Genomic DNA, 12788 nt, shown 5'->3' with positions numbered 1-12788 from the left:
GTCAGCGTCTGACAGTTATTACCACTGATGCGGAGTAGAGACTTTGTCCAGATGACAAGTATAATATAAGGTGGAGGAGAGGTCTGCGTCTGACAGGTATTACCACTGGTGTGGAGTAGAGACTTGTCCAGATTGCAGGTAAGATACAAGGTAGCGTGGAACGATCTGCGGCTGACAGGTATTACCACTGGCGTGGAGTAGAGACTTGTCCAGATTGCAGGTAAGATACAAGGTAGTGTGGAACGATCTGCGGCTGACAGGTATTACCACTGGCGTGGAGTAGAGACTTGTCCAGATTGCAGGTAAGATACAAGGTAGCGTGGAACGATCTGCGGCTGACAGGTATTACCACTGGTGCGCAGGAGAGCTTCCACGGCAGGCAGGAACCACGAACAGGAGCAATGGACTGCTTGATTACCTCAGAGTAATGAGGACCAAGAACAGGCAAAGGTAGTATGGCAGCAGGTGTCTTAAATAGTGAGAAGTGATTAATCAACCAATGAGGAGAGGGAAAAAGTTTTTATCAGTCCTTAGGTCTGCACATGCGCAGACCGCTAGTCAAGATGGCGGACGGCCGCGGCGCAACACAGGCGCCGGCAAGGCAGAGAGAGACCCAGATCCTGAGCCAGTGACCCGGTGAGTGACAATGACATTCTTATTTTCTCTCCAGATATCAAGTCTCATAGAGCCAAGGATGTCTTTCAATGTCTCCGTAAGAACATGTTGTACCTAAAGACTGCACAGTGTATGAACCCTCGTCAGTCTCACTGGGCGCTGTTCTTCTCTCGGTTCGACATTCATGTTACCTACTGTCCTGGCTCTAAGAACTGTAAGCCAGATGCCCTGTCACGGTCAACAGTAAGAATGAGGGTCCCAATCCTACTGAACCACAACCTATCATCAGTCCTATGCGCACGCACATCCCACCAAACCTGAGCCAATTCCTCCTCATGGCAAAACTTATGTGGCAGAACCTCTACACAAGAAACTTCTCCACTGGGCACATTGTTCTAAATTTTGCAGGACATGCTGGTGTGCGGAAAACGCATGCCTTTAAACAAAGGAGTTATTGGTGGCCTACTCTTCTTAAAGATGTTGAACTGTTTGTCGCAGCATGTTCTAAGTATGCCCAACATAAGAGTTCCAGGCAATCTCCAGCCGGTTTGATCTGCCGAGTTCTAACAACTTTAACACTATATGGGTAGTGGTTGACAGATTTTCAAAAATCACACACTTCATCCCACTGCAAGGTCTTCCAGCTGCTCCTATACTTGCCCAGCTTTTCATCAAACAGATCTTCCGATTACATAGATGTTCTGAGGAGATTGTGTTTGACTGAGGAGTTCAGTTTGTAGCTAAATTCTGGCGTTCTCTGTGTCAGGCCCTCCAAGTTAAACTGAAGTTCTCTTCCTCATACCATCCACAGTCCAATGGTCAGACTGAGTCAACCAGGATCTAGAAACCTTTATCAGGCTCTATGTATCCTCCTCTCAGGACGATTGGTCAACTCTGCTTTCTGGGCAGAGTTTGCTCACAACTCTCACTATCATGAAACCTCTTCTACTCCATTTTTGACGGTTTATGGACTTCATCCTCGAGTGCCAGTATTTACCCCGTTACCTGCAACTTCTGTTTCAGCCTCTGAAACAGCCCTGAAAAAATTTGCAGACAACTGGCGGCAGGTCCGTGAATCCTTATTGAAAGCCTCTCACAACTATAAGATTTGAGCGATTAAAAATGTAGAGCCATTTCTAACCTGAAAATTGGAGACAGAGTTTGACTATCTACCCGCAATCTCCGCCTCAGAGTAACTTCCATGAAGTTCGCTCCTCGCTTCATCGGTCCATTCAAAATCAACCCTGTTTCCTACAAACTTCAGTTTCCAGAGTACCTCAAGGTACCAAACACCTTTCACATTCCCTTCTAAAGCCACTGGTATTAAACAGATTTTATTCTCCTAAAGCCGGTTCACCCCCCCATTCTGACTAAACAAGGTGAGGAATACGAGTTAAAGACCATCATGGACTCTCGCTTTGAACATAATCGCCTGCAATATCTGGTCGATTGGAAGGGCTATGGCCCTGAGGAGAGATATTGGATCAAAACCTCTGATGTTCATGCTCCCGCCTTAGTCAAAAAATTCCATCAGAAATTCCCAGCTAAGCTCCATCTTAGTTGTCCAGTGGGCACTCTTCGAGGGGGCGTACTGTCACAAATCGGGGTCTTAGTCCTGTTTACACCAATCGGCGGTACCATATCACTGTACATCTCCCTTTTGGTCGTATGCAGCATTCTATCCTGGGACAAGCGTGACTTCTATCTGCAGTACTGGAGGCTGTCATCTTGGGTGAGACATTTGCTAAATATCCTGCTAAGTTTGAACACCTGATTTCACCCACCAATTGGCAGACTATAAGAGTCTCCTCCTATACTCAGCAAATTGCCAGAGCAACACTTTCGTAGTTCCTGGCTCCAGATTAACACAAGTGCTGTTTGTTTGCTGTCTCAATCTGCCTGCTGTATACAAATTTCAACCATCAACCCTTTGTGGGAATTCAGCTTCACCCTCTTTGCTGTTATATGGACTTTTACCATTAACCCTCTGAGTGAGTTCAGCTTCTCCCTGTTTCTGTTATATGGACTGCTACCATTAACCCCTTGTGTGAATTCAGATTAATTATGCCTGATAAAATAAAAAATACTTTGCTTATTTATTCCTCGTGTGGATTCACCTTCATTCTATCTGCTTGTAGACTGATTCTAGCTGTTACCTTCTGTGTGGATCCTCCTTTCACCAATCTATTCCTGTTTCTCCTACTGGCTTTCTGGGGTAGTAGGTTGTTATTCTGAGTCATCTACATTCTGGAGCCATCTCTGTGTCTTGGGGTATCGGCTTCCAGTTCCAGGCCTACCCCAGGTTCTGAGTTGTTCAGGGACAGTTCCAGGCTTATTTTGTTGAGGAGGCTGGCACCCCTGTATATTCTCTGCCTGAGTTATGAGTCTTCCCGGTCCCAGTTGTGGTACTATATTTGTCTGAGTCTCTGAGTTCTTGGAGGTACTAAGTCTCTAGTCGTGGGTTCAGATCCCTGTTCCCACGTCCAGGTTCCAGTCCATCAGCTCCAGATTTTAGTCATTAATTCCAGTACGGAGTCCAGTCCAGCATTCCTCCTTCTAACATCCAGTATACAGGATTAGATCAAGCTCTATGAGCAAGACATTCATCCGGCCTCCCAGTTTCCTTTACACTCCAGCCACAGCTAGTCCCAAGGGTCACGAGACGGATCCCAAAAACCCTATTGCCATGACACAAACAATGTAACAATCCAGTGTACATATCTAAGTACATCTATCTATCCACTGTAGAATGCTCTCAGATATCTACAGTCTAAAATATTTTCCCTTTTTACCACCAGTCACTCACGACAGAGCCTGCAATTAGCAGATAAAAAAATCAGAAATTTGTTCTGATTAGCCTACCTTGTACAGGTTTGAACAAAATACAAACCTGTACAAAATACAAGCCTGCAATTAGCTTATTCTGTGTACTAATGTCACACGCCGGCCCTGCAAACGGGCACCAGCTCCCTTACCTTCATCCTGCAGGCGGTGATCCCAGCGTTTCAGCCGCATCCTCCGATGGTGGCCGCCATGTTTCCGTCGGGTCTGTGCATGCACAGATCCGCTCTTCCTCCTTCAGAACTACCGCTGTTCCAGTGACTCCATTGCTACTCTCCTGAGTTACCACCATTGTGTCAGCTATAGTTCTACATCTCCACTTCGCTGCCTATATTGAACTACTGCTTGTTAGGAACTTACCTTGTCCCCGTTCCGCTGCGCTGTCAGCGGGAGCTGACAGCGGTGTTCATGTCTTCAGCGCTGCTTCTGTTAGCGCTGCCGCACTTCCTGCTTCTCTCTGCTGCTGATCATGTGACTCCTGGGCGGGGAATTCAAACTCCTATATCTTCCCTGCTCTGACACGCTGCCTGTGTCAAAGCAATGTGTTTCCTGTTCCTGGCTACAGTTCCTGTGTCCTGACTCCTGTGATCCTGCTCCCTGTTAACCCCTCTATTCCTCCTACTCCTGTGTACCTACCTGGCTGTGTGACCGACTATTCTCTGGATCTCCCTCTGGCACCGTATACCTGATACCTCCTGTGTACCGACCCGGCTGTGTGACCGACTATTCTCTGGATCTCCCTCTGGCACCGTATACCTGATACCTCCTGTGTACCGACCCGGCTGTGTGACCGACTATTCTCTGGATCTCCCTCTGGCACCGTATACCTGTTTCCTTCTGTGTACCGACCCGGCTGTGTTACCGACTATTCTCTGGATCCTGCCACCCACCCATTGCCTCCGTGCATCTACCGGTTACTGTTCCAGACCTACTACGCCTGGAATTCACGGTTAGTGCCTGTACTTGCACCGCATTGTCTATTTTCTTGTCTGCCTGCCATCACTTAGAACTTTCTCCCTTACGTCAGTAGGCTAATCTGGGGGCCGCGACCTGCGGTTCTTCGGCAGCTAAGCCCACACTACCTTGCGGTGGTTCTTGGTGAAGACCGGAAGGCCGTTAGACTCCGCGCCCTAGGTAAGCCTGTGCTAATACTGACTAAGGCATCAAGATCGTAACAGTTTGCTCTGACCCCTATCTAACTGATGGAAGCGACAGGGAATCCCACTGCGAGAGTACTACTGGATAACTTAGCGGCGCAGGTTGAGGAACAGGGGAAAAATCAAGAACAGTTATTACAGATTCTGCAGACTCTGTCTAACAGGTTGGATACGCTCCAAGCAGCTCAGGTGGCAGCTCCTAATCCTCCACCTGCTCCGGCCCCACAGCCTGCCCCCGCTCCAAGCGGTTCAGCTGTATCTGCCCCCACCACCTCTCAACTCCGCATACCTAACCCACCCAAGTTCAATGGGGATCCTAAGGAATGCCGAGGCTTCTTGAACCAGTGTGCTATTCAATTCGAACTTTTGCCCGGGAACTTTCCCACACAGAAAACTAAAGTCGCCTATATTATTTCCTTATTGTCTGGTCAAGCGCTTGCCTGGGCTTCTCCTCTCTGGGAACATGATGACCCCATTCTCCATAATTGTGCCACTTTCTTGGAAACCTTCAGACGCATCTTTGATGAACCCGGACGAGTCTCCAGTGCAGCTTCTGGACTCCTCCGTCTGCGCCAGGGTACCCTTACTCTGGGCCAGTATGCCCTTCAATTTCACACTATGGCGGCCGAACTTCGTTGGAACAATGAAGCTTTAGTGGCCACCTTTTGGCAAGGCTTGTCCGATCGTATTAAGGACGAGCTAGCAGCCCGAGAGTTACCCACTAACCTGGATGCTTTGATCTCTCTCTGTAACCAGATTGATATACGTTTCCGTGAACGCACTCAGGAAAGAGAGAGTTCCCGTCGATCTACCTTCCGTTTGGCTCCTCGCTTCCAAAGTCCTATTACACCGGAGGAAGAGCCTATGCAGTTGGGAAGAGCACGTTTATCCCAGGAGGAAAGAGAGAGGCGGTTCAAGAATCGTTTATGCCTTTATTGCGGGGAACCCGGTCATGTCCTGAGTCAATGTGGGAAGCGCCCGGGAAACGATCGGACCTAACTGATGACGGAGAGACTAAGTTAGGTATGAACATTCTCTCTCCTATGGATTCTAGTTTTTCTATCCAAGTTATTCTGCAATATACTGATAAACAATTGTCTCTTCCAGCGCTTATTGACTCCGGTGCAGCGGGGAACTTTTTACGAGCTGACATTGTAGAGCGGTTATCATTGCCTAGGCAACCCTTAGATCCACCTATTGCCATTACAGCTATAGATGGCAGTCGTATCATTGGAGGATCCATTAAGAACAGAACTGTTAACATGTCTCTACGCATTGGAGCCTTGCACACTGAGGAAATCTCCTTCTTAGTCATTCCAAAGGCTATCAACCCGTTGATCTTAGGCCTACCTTGGCTCAGACTTCACTCCCCCACTTTAGATTGGCAGAAACCGGAAGTTCTTGCATGGGGTTCAGAGTGTCATTCCCGATGTCTTCCCAGGATTCATAGACCCGCTATGGGTTGCCTCCCAACACCCTCCGGTATTCCTCCTCAATATCATTCGTTTTCTGATGTCTTTTGTAAAAAGGAGGCTTCCAAGTTACCCCCTCATAGACCTTGGGATTGCTCCATTGAATTGTTGCCGGATAAGATACCACCTAGAGGACGGGTATTTCCATTATCTCTACCCGAATCAGAGGCCATGTCCCTATATATTAAGGAGAATCTAAACAGGGGTTTTATCCGGAAATCCTCGTCACCAGCAGGAGCAGGGTTCTTTTTCGTAAAAAAGAAGGACGGCGGATTGCGTCCTTGCATAGACTACCGTGGCCTCAACGCCATAACGAAAAAGAATAGGTACCCCTTACCATTAATCTCTGAACTCTTTGATAGGATCAAGGGAGCTTCAATTTTTTCTAAGCTGGATTTGAAAGGGGCCTACAACCTTATCCGTATTAAACAAGGGGATGAATGGAAGACGGCGTTCAATACGCACGATGGGCATTTTGAGTATCTTGTCATGCCATTTGGACTTTGTAACGCTCCTGCGGTTTTTCAAAATTTTATTAACGAAGTCTTTCAGGATTTCCTGTATCAATTTGTTGTCATCTACCTTGACGATATTCTTATTTTTTCACCTGATATTATTACTCATCGCCATCATGTCTCCTTGATTCTTCAACGCCTTCGGTCGCATCATCTGTACTGTAATGTGGACAAGTGTGTCTTTGAAAAAACGCATCTTCCTTTTCTTGGTCACGTGGTTTCTGGCTCCGGATTACGTATGGACCCTGAGAAATTAAAGGCGATTTCTGATTGGCCCCAACCGGTTGGACTTAAGGCCATCCAGCGGTTTATTGGATTCTCTAATTATTACCGCCACTTTATTAAAGGGTTTTCGTCTGTTATTGCTCCCATCACTTCCCTGACCAAGAAATCTGCCAACGCTAAGACCTGGCCACCAGAGGCGGTAGAGGCCTTCAAGTATCTTAAAGAAGCCTTCATATCGGCACCTATTCTTCAACAGCCAGATTCTTCCTTCCCCTTTTTTCTCGAAGTTGACGCATCCTCCACTGGAGTAGGAGCTATTTTGTCTCAGAAGAATTCTACTGGAAAGTTTTCTCCCTGTGGCTTCTTTTCTCGTAAATTCTCATCCACCGAAAAAAACTACGGCATTGGAGACAGAGAACTACTTGCTATCAAATTGGCCTTGGAGGCCTGGAGACATCATTTGGAGGGAGCCAGATTTCCTGTTACTATTTTTACGGATCACAAGAACCTGCTTTATCTACAAACTGCATCCTGCCTCAATCCCCGTCAGGCCAGATGGTCGTTATTTTTTTCACGATTCAATATGATCATTACCTTCAGACCAGGGTCCAAGAACAAGAAGGCTGATGCCCTCTCTCGTTCCTTTGATTCTATGGATACCGAAGAAGAGAGTGTTAGGTCTATTCTAGATCCAGAATGTATTTTGGCTACTACTCCTACTCGGGTGATCATTCCTCACGGGAAGACTTTGGTTCCTCCACATCTCCAAACTAAACTCCTTAAATGGGCTCATGCCTCCCGTTTTTCTGGTCATGCCGGTATAAAGAAGACCTTGGAATTTATCTCCCGTAGTTATTGGTGGCCGGCTATCCGTTCGGACGTTCGACAGTTTGTGACGGCGTGTTCCACTTGCGCTCAGAATAAAGTTCCTCGTCAGGCTCCATACGGTCTGCTGCAGCCTCTGCCTATTCCGGATCGACCTTGGAGTCATCTCTCCATGGATTTTATCACAGATTTACCCTCCTCCAGAGGGTTCTCAGTAGTGTGGGTGGTCACCGATCGCCTTTCCCGAGCCGCTCATTTTGTGGCATTAAAAGGTCTCCCTTCTGCTCCTGTTCTGGCTCAACTCTTCATTAAAGAAATTTTCCGCCTACACGGCTGTCCAGATATTATCGTTTCTGATCGAGGAACTCAGTTTGTGGCAAGATTTTGGAGGGCCTTTTCTCGTCTTTGTGGAATTAAGTTAAATTTCTCTTCTGCATATCATCCGCAAAGTAATGGTCTCACGGAAAGGACGAATCAAGAATTGGAGAAATTCCTCAGATGTTTCATTTCAGCTAAACATGATGATTGGGTTGATTTATTACCTTGGGCAGAATTCGCCCACAATAATAATTCACACGACTCTACCTCCATTTCTCCCTTTTTTGCTCTTCAGGGATTTCATCCTAAAGTTCCACCCTTCAAAGAATTAACCGCTTCTGGGGTTCCTGCAGTGGATTCCCTTCTATCGGACTTCTCGTCTAGGTGGGATCTTATCAAACGCAAATTACTTCACACCTCTGCCATCAGTAAAAAAGCATTTGACAAAAGAAGAAGACCGTCTCCACTACTCACTCCTGGTGACCAAGTGTGGTTGTCTACAAGGAATCTTCGCCTGTTGGTTCCTTCTAGGAAATTCGCTCCCCGATTTATCGGTCCCTTCAAGATCATTGAGGTGATTAATCCGGTGGCCTTTAGATTAAAATTACCCCCTACCTTGAGGATTCCCAATGTCTTCCACATTTCCCTTCTCAAACCACTTGTTGTTAACAAATTCTTCTCTTCAAGAAGACCTCCTGCTGCTATTTCTGCACCAGATCAGGAATTTGAGGTGAAGGAGATTCTAGATTCTCGGATTTCCAGAGGTTCCTTGCAGTTCCTGGTTGACTGGAAAGGTTACGGTCCTGAAGAGCGTTCTTGGATTCCTGCACGAGACCTTCATGCTCCGAGTTTGTTGAAGAAATTCCATACCAAGTTCCCTCTAAAGCCTTATAGGTTGTCCGGAGGCCACCCCTGAAGGGGGGGGTACTGTTAGGAACTTACCTTGTCCCCGTTCCGCTGCGCTGTCAGAGGGAGCTGACAGCGGTGTCCATGTCTTCAGCGCTGCTTCTGTTAGCGCTGCCGCACTTCCTGCTTCTCTCTGCTGCTGATCATGTGACTCCTGGGCGGGGAATTCAAACTCCTATATCTTCCCTGCTCTGACACGCTGCCTGTGTCAGAGCAATGTGTTTCCTGTTCCTGGCTACAGTTCCTGTGTCCTGACTCCTGTGATCCTGCTCCCTGTTAACCCCTCTATTCCTCCTACTCCTGTGTACCTACCTGGCTGTGTGACCGACTATTCTCTGGATCTCCCTCTGGCACCGTATACCTGATACCTCCTGTGTACCGACCCGGCTGTGTGACCGACTATTCTCTGGATCTCCCTCTGGCACCGTATACCTGATACCTCCTGTGTACCGACCCGGCTGTGTGACCGACTATTCTCTGGATCTCCCTCTGGCACCGTATACCTGTTTCCTTCTGTGTACCGACCCGGCTGTGTTACCGACTATTCTCTGGATCCTGCCACCCACCCATTGCCTCCGTGCATCTACCGGTTACTGTTCCAGACCTACTACGCCTGGAATTCACGGTTAGTGCCTGTACTTGCACCGCATTGTCTATTTTCTTGTCTGCCTGCCATCACTTAGAACTTTCTCCCTTACGTCAGTAGGCTAATCTGGGGGCCGCGACCTGCGGTTCTTCGGCAGCTAAGCCCACACTACCTTGCGGTGGTTCTTGGTGAAGACCGGAAGGCCGTTAGACTCCGCGCCCTAGGTAAGCCTGTGCTAATACTGACTAAGGCATCAAGATCGTAACACTGCTGTTCCAGTGACTCCATTGCTATTATCCTGAGTTACCATCATTGTCTCAACTGTAGTTTTACATCTCCACTCCACTGCCTACATTGAACTACTGCTGCTCCAGTGACTCTATAGCCAGTATCCTAAGTGTCACACGCCCACAGCTGCCACCCGGTAACCTGAATATTATTCATTCCTCATTCCCTGCTTCTTCGCCGGCTGTCAGGCCAGCAATCGGCTCTGCACATGTGCAGGTAATCATCTCACCTGTGTTCACCTGTCCCGCTCATCCATTGGTTACCTCTCATTTATAAGGCTCCTCCCAGCACCTCTCAGTGCTGGGCTGCTGCCATCACATATTACCTGCTCCACTTGTTAGTGGCAACTCCTGCAGTTGATCGCTACCATCTCTCCAAGTGTATTGCTGCAACTCACCTATTACCTGCTCCACTCGTTAGTGGTAACTACTGCAGATCATCGCTGCCATCTCTCCAAGTATACTGCTGCAAATCACCTATTACCTGCTCCACTCGTTAGTGGTCACTTCTGCAGATCATCGCTATCATCTCTCCAAGTGTGCTGCTGCAAATCACCTACTATCTCTCGGTGGACTATCACTGAGCATCACTCAGTACCAGGCCCGGCGCTCCCATTAGGCAAGGTTAGGCACTTGCCTAGGGCGCCGGGCTCTGGAGGGCGCCACAAGAATGTAAATTACTCTAAAACTGTGCGGCGACCACTGACCATACCTGTCACGGCCGCCGCACAGCATTCAGATGCACGGGGGAGGGGGAGAGGCTATTGCTCACCACCGCTGCCTCTCTGCTCCGTCTCCTCCCCTCCACTCACTAGTGTCAGTGAGTGGAGGGGAGGACTTTAGTTCTACATCTCCACTCTGCTGCCTATATTGAACTACCGCTGTTCCAGTGGCTCTATTGCTTCTTTCCTGACTTACCTCTTTGTGTCCAGCTCTCGCCTGTTTCCTCTGCTTCTGGCTCCTCCTACCACTCTGCCCAATACTCTCTCAGGGGACCGCGAGCTGCGGATAGGGGCTGCTAAGACCATACCTCCTTGCGGGGGTTCCTGGTGAATACCACTTACCCACACCCTTGAGTGAGCCGTGTTAAACCTGGCAGATTGAGGGGATCCTTAGATCATCCTCAGAATTTGTGACAACTAACAGTTTGAAGACTCCCCTTCTGACGCAGGCATCAGACTCTATCGAGCTGGTTTCTCTCATAACTTGTGTGCTTAAGCTCTAACATATATAGGAAGCTGGCATCAGATAAAACTTGGCAGATATTAATCTAAACTTGTAAGATGAGTTGAGCAATTAGCATACAGGGCGCACTAAATTATAGGCTGTCTACCAGGTGAATGGGGATTACCCTGCCCCCTTTTTATTGTCAAATATACTACATAATAAATATTTCAAATAGAAAGGTGTCCATAAGCCTGGTATCAGTGCCTTTTAAGCTTTCATTTATCCTCCCAAGGATGGAATAATAAGAAACCCATGTTGAAACATTTCTACCACTTGACCAGTGCCCGAGCAACATATTCTGTCTCTGAAATCTTCTATCTTCTACTAAATTACTGTGTACCAACTTGGCTTGTTTGACTTCATTTGCTTGTTGCCCTGATTATCAGCCTTTTTATTCTGGTGCTGCACCTTAGCTGCCTTAGAAAGTGATACAAAGCAAGAAAAAGAAATATTTTAAAACAATATTTCTAAGGATAATAGCTAGGGTAAAATCTAACTTTAGAATCTGAGTGATCTAGGCCACTGGGACTCAGACCATGGCTGGGCAGAAGAGGCAACTGCTTAAAATTCACAGTGACTTGGGATGCCAGTTCAACAATGGAAATAAAAGTTGTCTCTTGCTGCAAAGACTCTATATTGCCATATCTTCTGAAATACATTTTTTTGTGTCAGAATACCCATCTGTATAATATTAGTATGAAAGCCAAGTATGATGATCATGATCTAAGGACACCACTGCAGTTTGGTATCTTGTCCTGCCACTGATGCTTACTCGTGTCATGATAGAATACCTATTCTAACAGTTCTAACCTAGAGAAAACCTTTAACAAGCTTATGTATACAAGTTCAGTATCATTCATATGCTGTCAATTAATTCTGGCAGTAATGTTATTGACAGATATATATATATATATATATATATATATATATATATATATATATATATGATCAAAATATGAACTAATACCTCGCGTTTTCAATTTGCTATACACACACACACACACACACATATATATATATATATATATATATATATATATATATATATATATATAAAACTGTAATTGTTTTTATTGTCACTCAATTACAAATGAAGACAGTGTTTCACCATCTATCTGCCAAATTCAAAGTAAACTTGTCTCACTGTACAGTTCAGGGAGCTTTTTCTTTTTAGTTAAGCATCCTGCTCAGTCCCCCTTATTATTCTGCCGGCAAATGACTCATCTAGCAGTGTGCTTTGTCCAACCACAGGGGTGAGCACTTTTAGCCAGTCCCATACATAGTTACCCATTTTATGGTTCATTCTATTTACTCATGGGCTGGCTGTCACATTTTAGTTAGGGGGAAGACTCAGCAGCCTATTAGAAACATTTAAAAAGGTAAAAAAAATGCAGGTAACCCAGCCCAAGGACACTATGGGACCAGACGCACCCTGTGCCCCAGCCCAGCCAGCCCCTGCATGTACTGTCCACAAATGAGTATAAAAGTTGGCAACAATAAGATAGAAACATGACTAATAAACATCAACATTTAGTCCCCCTGTGTTTTATGTAATAAATTAATCTTGATAACTACTTTCACTACTATTAGTATTCCCGTGTTGATTTATATGTCATTCTAATTGAAATAATATGATCCACCAGAGATTAAATGTGTAACTTTCTGTTAAACCTGAGCATCTCCTTTAACAAATATATCAACCAGTGCAATGACAGCAAGACAGCCTCCTCCTTCCTCTCTGACACACCATGCTGGGACATGAAGTCCTTGTTATGGTGTAGGCGGTGCATTACGCCAGGCTGCAGACTACAATT

Source organism: Mixophyes fleayi, chromosome 1 (assembly GCF_038048845.1).
Source record: "Mixophyes fleayi isolate aMixFle1 chromosome 1, aMixFle1.hap1, whole genome shotgun sequence".
Taxonomy (NCBI): domain Eukaryota; kingdom Metazoa; phylum Chordata; class Amphibia; order Anura; family Limnodynastidae; genus Mixophyes; species Mixophyes fleayi.
This window is presented reverse-complemented; position numbering follows the sequence as displayed.